Raw genomic sequence first — 10,864 nt, 5'->3', positions numbered from 1 at the left:
TCAAGCATGATTCAGCATTTAGTTTCAAGAAAAATAAAAAAAATAAATATTAGAATAAATTATGTTTACTGGTCCTCTAGTACAGTATTGTTTTAACATATGTGAGGAGGAAGTCAACTTAACTATTGCTGTATGTAAGTTTTTGCAAAATACTGGACTGAAAAGAAAGCAAACATTGGGTTCACCCAATCAAAAGTTTTAATGAAACTTCAAAATTAATTTTTCAAAGTAGAGTTATTTTTAAACAACAAAAGGCAATTGAATTCTGAAGATTTTCTGGTTAAAAGGGATTTGGCTCATGCGCAGATCGTTTTGCTCCTTGAAACATCAAACATCGTGCTGTATCCGATCCATTTGTCAAGCAACTGCTCAAATGTTTGACGCCTGCGCCTCGCAACGTTTGCTAGATCAGTGAGCAGCCTCCCATTGAAATACATGGGGTGCTTGTACCCAGCGAATCATTTTGCCTCGCAACACTTGCTTCAGGTGAAATGCTGTATCTGTGTACGGCCGGCCATACCCAGTACAATAATTGATGTTTCAAGGAGCAAAACGCACCAAATCCTTTCTATCTAGTAAAGCTTAGTGGCTTCCAAAATTCAATTGACCGTTTGTTGTTTAAAAAATAAGTCTTCTTTGAAAAATGAATTTTTAAGTTTCGTTAAAACTTAAGTATTTTGAATTTCCATTGAACAATATTGTTGTTCAATTTTTCTTGCTACCACTTTGGTAGTCATACAGCCCATGCAAAGTAGTAAAATAATTAAGAAATTACCAAGGTTTCTCAGTTCATTAATCATTACCTATAACCATCACGACATTATCTAATAATAATTTCTTATGTTATTTAAAACCCTTCCTGTAAAATAGTATCGCAATTATTTGACAATAATTGTAAAATTTCTCAGGATCTGATTTAATTTCTGAGAGGAAAGCCTTACTGTCTATCAACAGATTGATTGGGTGAACCCAATGTTGTCTTTCTATTTTACTATTTAGTCAAGCAATTTGCAAAAACTGATTAACACCAATAGCTACGTTGACTTCCTCGTCACATTTATGTTAAAATAATACTGTATGACCAGTAACAAAATATTTATTCCTCTTAATTTTGCTTGAAACCAAATGCTGAATCATGCTTGAACCTCCCCTTCCGCACAATGGAGAAGCAAATAAACAAAATGCTTCAAGCAAATCGAAATCGTTGTGCAAGATTTTGCTTCAGGTGAAATGCTTGATCAGTGTGCGCCCAGCCTGAGTGACACAGCAACACTATATATATTGCTTAATGTAAACATCAATAGTTCATAAGACATACTGTATTCTTTATGTATTCAGTATTCTGAGCTAGCCAATGCGTTAATATAAATCTGGCCAAATAAATGAATTTAAAAACTAACTTCATGATTGCAATGAGGAGATTTAACAAACTCTTGTAATTCACATGCTAATATGGATATACGAGTATTTTTGATAAAGTTTTTCAAACTCATAGATTTAACACTTAAGTTTTTAATATTTTACTAAAAACTAAAAACAGACTATACTAGACTAGCTTTCTAGTTAGCTGCTAAACTAATTACTCGACATACTTAAACTGGGCTATACAGATAAAAAGAGATAAAAATTACCTGTTCTGCCTGAAGGGCTAGTAGGTTATTGAACTACAGTACCACTCAATATGCATGGTAGGTAACAAGTTGATCACAATTATATTAACATCAACAGTGCCAAGCCACAGAAATCATACCACTATTACCCACATACTAGAGGTTTTCTGTTTTCTGTGGCCGAACGATACGAACATGTCCCCCGACGCTGGGCAATCGCATTTATTACAACCTACACGAGACAGGTAAATAGATTATTATATAATACAGGTCTTGTCATTGGGTTCAAATAACATTGGGCTAGCCTAAAAAGAATCAGTCATGGATAAATTTAAAAAATATACATACTGTATTGGTTTCATAGTGAAAAGATTTAACTCTTTCGACAAAACCCCTAGGTACTATTCCAAAAGTGTATGCCTTAGCAACTTCATTGTCGTCGGTCATGTAAATTTCAATTTAATATGGTTAAAATTAAATAATAATAAGCTTACATAAGTCTGACTAATCGGTTTAACACTTGTGCTTGCAATAATTGAGCAAATAACTTATCATGTTCAACCTTGTGCTGAACTAGTTGAAGTGCAACATTTAATATAGGTAATATTATAATATCTATCTATTGTATTATCTATCCAAACAATGTGTCTTATATTCGCACTGATTTCAGTTTGTTGTCAATTTATTCCTATTAATTAAAGACAAAGTTTTGTTGCATGTTTGTGGTTTGGCTTGACATTTAGCTATAGTCTTGATTAACATAAAAATTGTAAATTGGTTCGTTTGGAACGTTGGTGGTAGCAAATAAACATAAAACATAAAATAATCTACTGTGAGAAATCTACTAGCATTATTTATAGGTAATTTTAATTCTAAAACTAATTCATTTTAAAAACGGTTAATTTAATAAAACTTTACGATGCTGATAAAGAAGTTATTTAAGATTATGATATTGCTAAGACTTTCCACCCAAAAGGCTTCTAATGTTTTAATGCCCCAACAAAATACTGCAAACCATCAACAATTGGTTTCCAAAACTTAGAAAATAATCGATCCAAATACAATCAATAACTGATGCAGTCTTTCATGTGTTAGATAAAACATACTCCATAAGTAGATTTCTCATCCTTATGGAACAGCTGAAGCCAATTTTATTGCTAAGACTTCCCACCCACCATCATCAATGGTTTCCAAAACTTGGAAAATAATCGATGCAAAAATACAATCAATAACTGATGTGGTCATTCATTGTTGGATAAAACAAAAAGGTACTCCCTTAGTAGATTTCTCATCCTTATGAAACAGCTGAAGCCAATTTTATTGCTAAGACTTCCCACCCACCATCATCAATTGGTTTCCAAAACTTAGAAAATAATCGATCCAAAAATACAATCAATAACTGATGTGGTCATTCATTGGTTGGATAAAACATACAGGTACTCCCTTAGTAGATTTCTCATCCTTATGAAACAGTTGAAGCCAATTTTATTGCTAAGACTTCCCACCCACCATCATCAATTGGTTTCCAAAACTTAGAAAATAATCAATCAAAATACAATCAATAACTGATGTGGTCATTCATTGGCTGGATAAAACATACAGGTACTCCCTTAGTAGATTTCTCATCCTTATGAAACAGCTGAAGCCAATTTTATATTGGGGAAATACAAATAGCTGCCATGTACAGTACATAAAGTCTTGCTGTTACAAAAAATAGCATTAAGGGTAATGAACAAGGCTGATTCAGAGCACACTGCAAACCTTTATTTATTAGAAGTAAGATCCTGACTGTGATAAACCTGTATATATTTTTGTGTTTGTTGTATGTAAAAAGAATTTAAATGTAGGCTTATATGTACACAGATCAGACATTCACCAATGTAACACCAGAAACCAGTTCATGTTAGATATACCATACAGTAGGCTAAGTAAGTGTAAAAACAGTTTTGCGATTATTGGTCTAAAGATATTTAATAGGTTGCACACTGAAAGCAAATCTTTAGAATTTAAGTTATTCAAACTTAGACTGTATGACTGGCTAAGCCTAAATCCTTTCTATGACTAGCTGAACCCGGCAGACGTTGTCTTGCCTTTGACTATTTATAATTTAAGTACCGTAACGTTTAATTGTCTTATAGTATATGAAGTGCTTATAACTAAATTAAAATACGTAGGTACGACAACTAATGAAACACATATAGTACAAAGGATAACCGATTCTTTATTATTGCTCTTATATTAATGCTAGTGGGTAGACAATATTTTTGGTCTTTCTATTCGGCCTAATCACGTCCTGGTTGAAGTTCGTTCGCTACGCTCACTCACCTTTAGGTTGGAGCTCGTTCGCTGCGCTCACTTGCCTTCAGGTTAGCTCGTTCGATACGCTCACTTGCCTTCAGGTTAGCTCGTTCACTACGCTAACTCGCCTCCAGGTTGAAGTTCGTTCGCTATGCTCACTCACCTTTTGCTTGCAAATTAGCTGTTGTCATAAATGTAAAAGAAATAATAGTGCTGCACCCTGTTGGTAATTCTTGTAACTTTAATGCTATTGAACATCATAGAACAGAACCAACTTGTTTAATTGAAACAGCTGTTAAGATTCATTAATTCCATTTCTCATAAGGTTAACATGGGAAAATCCAGAGCCACTGGGGCGGAGCCGATTGGACGGATCACGAAATTGATGGTGTATAAACCTATTCCATGAAATTCTACACGTATGTATACCAAGTTTCGTAGCAATCGGTTCAGCGGTGTCTGAGTTTATCACTGCCAAACATATATATATATATATACAAACATCCTCTTTTATACTTATAGATGACTGGCTAAGCCTAAATCCTTTCTATGACTTGTCAGAATATTTTTCTATTAAGTCTGTACACTTTTGACGTTCTGATTGACAAATAGTATTGTATTTTTAACTTTGTATTGATCATCTTGTTGCGATCATTTTGATTCATATTGACGTTGTCTATTACATTGTACCATATTATGTTTAAAGACAATAAAGATTCTGATTCTGATTGTTGGTTCTGTCTGGTGCACTGAGTCAGGCCAAGGCCATGCTGCAGCACGGGCAACGCAACACTACGTCACAGTCACATGGATCCTGCAGCATGGCCTGTTTTTCTAGTGGGACTGAGTTCGTGTTTTGTTTACAATTTATTTATTTTTATTTCAGTAATTTAAAACCTCTTTTAACCAAATAAAAAGAAATAATCGGAAACATTAACTCGTGCCCCAGTTATACAACCAGTAAAGCACAGATCATAAAATTAACCCTTAAATAATAGAAAACAAAATGTCGTCTACACCAGCGATCAGTGTCACCGGACGCATGACCAGGACACGAAAAACGAGATTCAAAATTTATAATGGGATAAGTCGACTTGTGTTGGTTATGTCTATGGTTATGGACCCAAAGTTGTGATCCATTAAATGACCGGCCGTTTAAATAATTATTGTTGGTTAGGATTTTGATCTTAAAATCACTACAAAACTATACTCAACAAATACTGATGAAAACAACATCAATAGAAAGATAATTTCTTACATTGTTCTAAGACACGCACTACGCACATGAGTGAAAATTTAAAAACGTACGTTTTCATGTCCCTGGCCTTTTATTTCGTAGATACTGGATTTGTAGTTTATTATTATGTGTTTAAAAAATTTTTGGGACGGGGGCAACACGTTACACACATTTATTTGGTTTTAAATAGGTTCTAGGTATTTTTTTCGTATTTTTAAAGTCTCAAAATTCACGACCATGACGTGTCCCTAGGGTACATTTTCCAACTTTCACGCTGTTTTTAGACTAATTATTCATGCCGAAATATATAAAGCCATATTTTTATGTCATCAATGGTTATTAAACTTACAAAAAAGGAGCATATTATATTTTTATTGTCATTGCAAACTGACTACCATGACAAAATAAGTCTGTCCCTCGATTTGGCGTCACGACCATTTGGGAAAAATGTTCAACTTTGGAGCCCGACAGTGGCAAGCCTGGCGTCGATGGAGTCAGTTGGTTTGAGAGACTAGTTCGGGGTGTACGTCAGGATTGTAGTGCCGGTCGTTTCGAGTTGAAAGGAGGAATTACAAGATTAATAAAGGAAAGATTGTGTTTTTTGTAATTTTGGTGTGTCCATGACCGTACGTAGTCATTCGATGAAGTAGACATGGTGTTAATTTTTGTTTATAAGATATTTCAATTGCTAGATTAACCTAGAAGTCCACTTTGTATCCTCGAACATGAGGTGCAGGGCTACCGCCAGAACAGAGCCAAATAACACGTAATTTCACGACCAAAGTTTCACGACCATCGCGGGTTTTTTCACGACCAATCCAGCCTTATGGATTATAGTGTGTTTGGTCGTGACAATAACTTTAATATAATTGTGAATTGAACAGTTTAGTTCAATTGAAACACATATTTTTATTATAACTAACAGTATAATTGAAGGATTGCCTAGAAAGATTTAAATTATCCCAGACAATTCACGACCGTACCGCTTGTCCCTGACCATCACGTTTATGATTTCTATCATAACAATTTCAAAAATTAAAATATCGTCGCATTTCAATGTTTTATACACAAAAGAAGCACACCTCTATACAAACATAACGATTTTTCGGGTCTCAGGTAAGTTGTTTCGTAGTTATACAAACTTAAAAAGATTTTATTGGCTTTATTTCAATTTTTTGAGTTTTTTTATTTTTTTCTGGAAAGACCAAATATACTAAAAGCTTAGTTACCTTTTTATTGTATAATGGTCATAAAAGTAAATTAGTTTATAGCAAAACATCGTTATAAAAATAATATTAACCATTTTTAATATTCATTTAAACGTCCGTTATGGTCGTGACAGGATTTTGTGTTTTTCCACTAAAGATGCTCTTTAAAAAAATAACTACCAAAGATATTGCGTTACCATGGACATTTTATGAAACTTCAAATGTTAATGAAATAATAAAAATAATAAAAGTTTTGAAAAAAGGGGAAACAAATTTGCAAAGTGCTTTTTCTGAAAACGTACGTTTTTAAATTTTTACTCACATACAAGTTCTCGAAGCCGTAAATTAGACCCCTTTTCGGCTCGACGCATGTCGCTGCGAAGTTTGAACCAAACTGCCCAATTTGGTTGAGATATATCAATAAATAAGCAAAGTACAACCGTTTATTTATTATTCATGAGAATAACATGGGATTTTAAATTTACAATTTTTTAATTATCTAAAATTACTCTCACAATGGTAATTATGGAAAATATATTCAATTCAGTTCAATGTCAATACACATTTGTTTACTACGGCAAATTAAAGCAACAAAGACCTTGTTAAATAAGTCAACTTAACCTGAAATATTTCACAGGGATAAGGCACTGATGTGTCCATTCCAAATGTACTGGCTTATACTATATTTGTTCATTTACATATGTTCTGTTCAGTTGTTATTGTTTATATGATGATTCAGTTACATTATAGAATTGTGATTAATTAAAGAAAACTTGAGTTACTGCATTAAAATATTACATTACTAAAATATCTATCAATGGCGACGAGAATAATGGAAGATTTAGAAAAAATAGCAGAAGATGTAAATAAAGTTAGGAAGTTGAAATCATTGCGAAGAACAGTCAAGTTTCAGCTTGGAAATGTAAAGAAGTATGTGGACAAAGGATCATTTTCTATCAATGAAATCCAAACTAGACTTGATTTGTTAGCTGAGATTAAATCAAAGTATGACCTAATTCAAGACAATATCGACTTCTATACAGAAGAAGAAGATTTAGAAAACGAGCTAACTTACAGGGAAAGTATTGAAAACATGCTTATTGATACAAAAGCAAGATTATTGGATGCCCAGGTCTACAAGCCATGAAAGATGGAGGAGGGAATATGGAAATTAAGTTACAGAGATTCTTGATGCAAATGAGACAATCAAGAAACTCCACTGGATCAAATTCTTACTTCCTAATGTTTCAGAGAAATGTAAGAACGAGACTAGATTTGATGATAACAAATAACACACCTTCAAACAGTGACTCTAAATGTGCAAAGGGAATAAGAGACTTTAAAAAGGGGGAAAGAGTTCAAGCTTATGATTTCAGAGACAAGAAAAACAAGTGTGTTTGGTAAAGTAAAGAGCAAGGATGGACAGTTAATTTACGTTCTTGAAATGGATGATGGATCTATATGGAGGCGGCATATCAACCACATGTTACCTTCTAAATTTAAGGGGGAGGATTGATGTGTCCATTCTAAATAATGTACTGGCTTATACTATATTTGTTAATTTACATATGTTCTGTTCAGTTGTTATTGTTTATATGATGATTCAGTTACATTATAGAATCTATATAATTAATACGCTACATGAAACTTTGTCGGTTGAACTCCTCCGCCATTTCTTAACTGATTTTATCCATTGACGTCTCATTGGAAAGAGCGTGTCGCGTAGATTTGCAAACTGGCCTTACATTTTTGAAATAGTCCCTTGGGCTCTGCCCCAGTGGCTTTGAAAGATCCCATGTTATCCTTATGAAGAACATAATTGTTTACATTTTGATCAGCTGTATAATGAAATTGCTGTTATTTATTTATCAATTCAATGATACGCATTGAGTACATTTATTTACTATTTGAGTTTGTGTAAACATAACCCCCAAGACGGATCGTGTTAGTATGGTTGTATCTTAAATTTGTGTATTTATCGTGGTTTTGTGTCGCTATGACGGATCGTGTTAGTATGATTGTAACTTAAATTTGAGCATTTATCGTTGTTTTGTGTAGCTATAATTTGTTTATTTGTTTTTATCTCTTTTAAATGCCACCAACGCGACGACAACGAAACATATACAGGAGGCGTAATCGTAATAACGACCGCAGCTACAGAACAGTGGCGCGTAATAGGCTTAATCATAGAGAAAACATACTCCTCAAAGATTATGTTTTATCTATGGCTTAACTCATCACAGTTAGCACCTGACCCTGGACAATCTCAACTAATAGGTTACAAATGTGCCCTAACACTACCCCAAAACGACTTTTCGTTCTCAATTGGCCCTCTATGAATGACCTGTGTTGCCTGTACAGCGAGGCATTTGGAGAAGGAGAAAACCGGCTGGATTGCTTAAGGTTTATCAATAACGAAGAGAAACATGGACAACCTTATATGACTAAATAAGTCAGGAAATGTTTGTAGAAAACGTCAAAAAAGCAATACCAGGTTATGAAGTATGATACAATATTTACATGAAATGTTGACTACTGTTATACACATTGTGAATATCTCCATGAGCTACTCACCGGTAATCTTTGAGTTGACTCTTTTAAACTCATTGTAAATATGATTGTTATTCATAAAAAAACTCCTGTAATACTTTGCAATTGCTCGAATTCGAGCAACATGTACACTAGTTGTGATTAATTAAAGAAAACTTGAGTTACTGCATTAAAATGTTACATTACTAAAATATCTATTAAGCACGGTTATTGCACAAAGATTCTTTTGAATATAAATGAACATGCGGTACTAGTTCATTGTAGTAGGCTAATTTACAATTACTACTATCATTGACTGGCAGTCAGTCAAGGAGTCAAGCAAGAGTCAACGGTCAACGCCACTGCTAGTACTGCTATGCTACTAAAAAACTAACATTGAATTGTAACATTGTTTCTTGTTACAATTTCCGCGCCGAAATAGAGGAGTGAGGAGAACTACAACTATTGCATTGCTCTTTGGCCAATCGCAATCGCTCCCCCCCTCCACAACGCACCGCATTCCTTTCCTGACCCCCTCTCACCAGTGTTTCCATTTGAGGGATAAAAATCCCTTTCTAGGGATATTTAGGGCCTTCGAGGGATTGAAAAGGGATTGAGGGATAACTAGGGATAATCAGCGAAATTGAAGGATTTTTGAGATTTTCTAGGGATTTCAGGCCTTTGACATTATAAAATTGAAATATTGATAAAATAATACATTATGGCTGTATTTCAACAACGTTAAGGACCTATTTTGGCTCATTTTGCAAGGTATTGATATCACATTGATAAAAATACTTTTCCCTAGGTTTTGGTAACAAATCGATTATTGTAGCATAGATAAAACAAACGGTTAGTCTATGGTTGTAGGTAGTGGTAGTGAAGTAGGTAGTGTTTCAAGTTTCAAAGTCGGAACACTCAAGGGGAAGAGTAACAGCCAACACTGCACGAAACAAGCAAGGTTGGAGTTGGTCGGTGGAATGGAATGGCGGATCTAGATTACTGTATTTATTTGTTTCTTATTAGTCCTGTGTCAATGTCGAATGTTTGTTTTCGTTTTCATTTTGTTTGCCGGTGATTTCTGTGATGTTCTTTGGTTAGTAAGTAACTTGGTGTAACCTTTTCACCAAGGCATGGTGGCCATGTTTGAAAAATACCGTACTATTAAGTTTGAAATTTGGACACTTGAGTAATATTTTTGAAACAATTGTAGGCCTAAATACTTATAATAAAAATTATTAGTTTGTAAAATTTAAAAAATAACTATTTGTTTAATTTTGTTAGTTAATTAATCTTGTTTTGTACCACATAGACAGTTTTTAATCACGGCTACCTTTAATTCCAGACCGGAGGCCACGGCCTTCGAAGTGGCAACGTTGCAAGTATAGTGTTGTAAAAGGTGTTTGTTTGGAGAACGCTAAGCTAATGATATTTATGTATTTTTTTAAGAATACGAAAGCTTGGTTACTGAGCTATGAAAATGTCGACTCCACATTGAATGTACAGAAATAGGTTTTCAATTTATATTGTTTTGGTTTTCGATTCTATATTATGTTTTATTTCCATGTTAGCGAATTTCCCATATAGGGAATAAGCTATTACCGTAGTACTCATGGTAAGACATGGACGCGGGATCGATTTTTTTTTCGTTTTGAGGTCCCTAGAGGCCAAAAACACCATCTGTTCCAATTCATATATATATATATATTTATATGTTTATATATTTATATATTTATATATATATATATATATATATATATATATATGTGTCCGTTAGCACGATAACTCGAACAAAAATTATCCGATTTTGATGAAATTTGGTACAAACGTGTAAACCTACATTTATTCGAACGAGTTCGCGATCCAGCTTGATCGGACCATGGGAACGGGGGTTTACGGGGAGTTTTATGGGGTAAAAATAGGTTTTTCCCATTTTTGACCCAAAAAACATAAAATTTAGCAATTTTTTTCCAAACCATTTT

Source organism: Macrosteles quadrilineatus, unplaced genomic scaffold, assembly GCF_028750875.1.
Source record: "Macrosteles quadrilineatus isolate MER2022 unplaced genomic scaffold, UCM_ALF_1.0 Scaffold_1__1_contigs__length_201487025, whole genome shotgun sequence".
NCBI classification, from domain to species: Eukaryota; Metazoa; Arthropoda; class Insecta; order Hemiptera; family Cicadellidae; genus Macrosteles; species Macrosteles quadrilineatus.
This window is presented reverse-complemented; position numbering follows the sequence as displayed.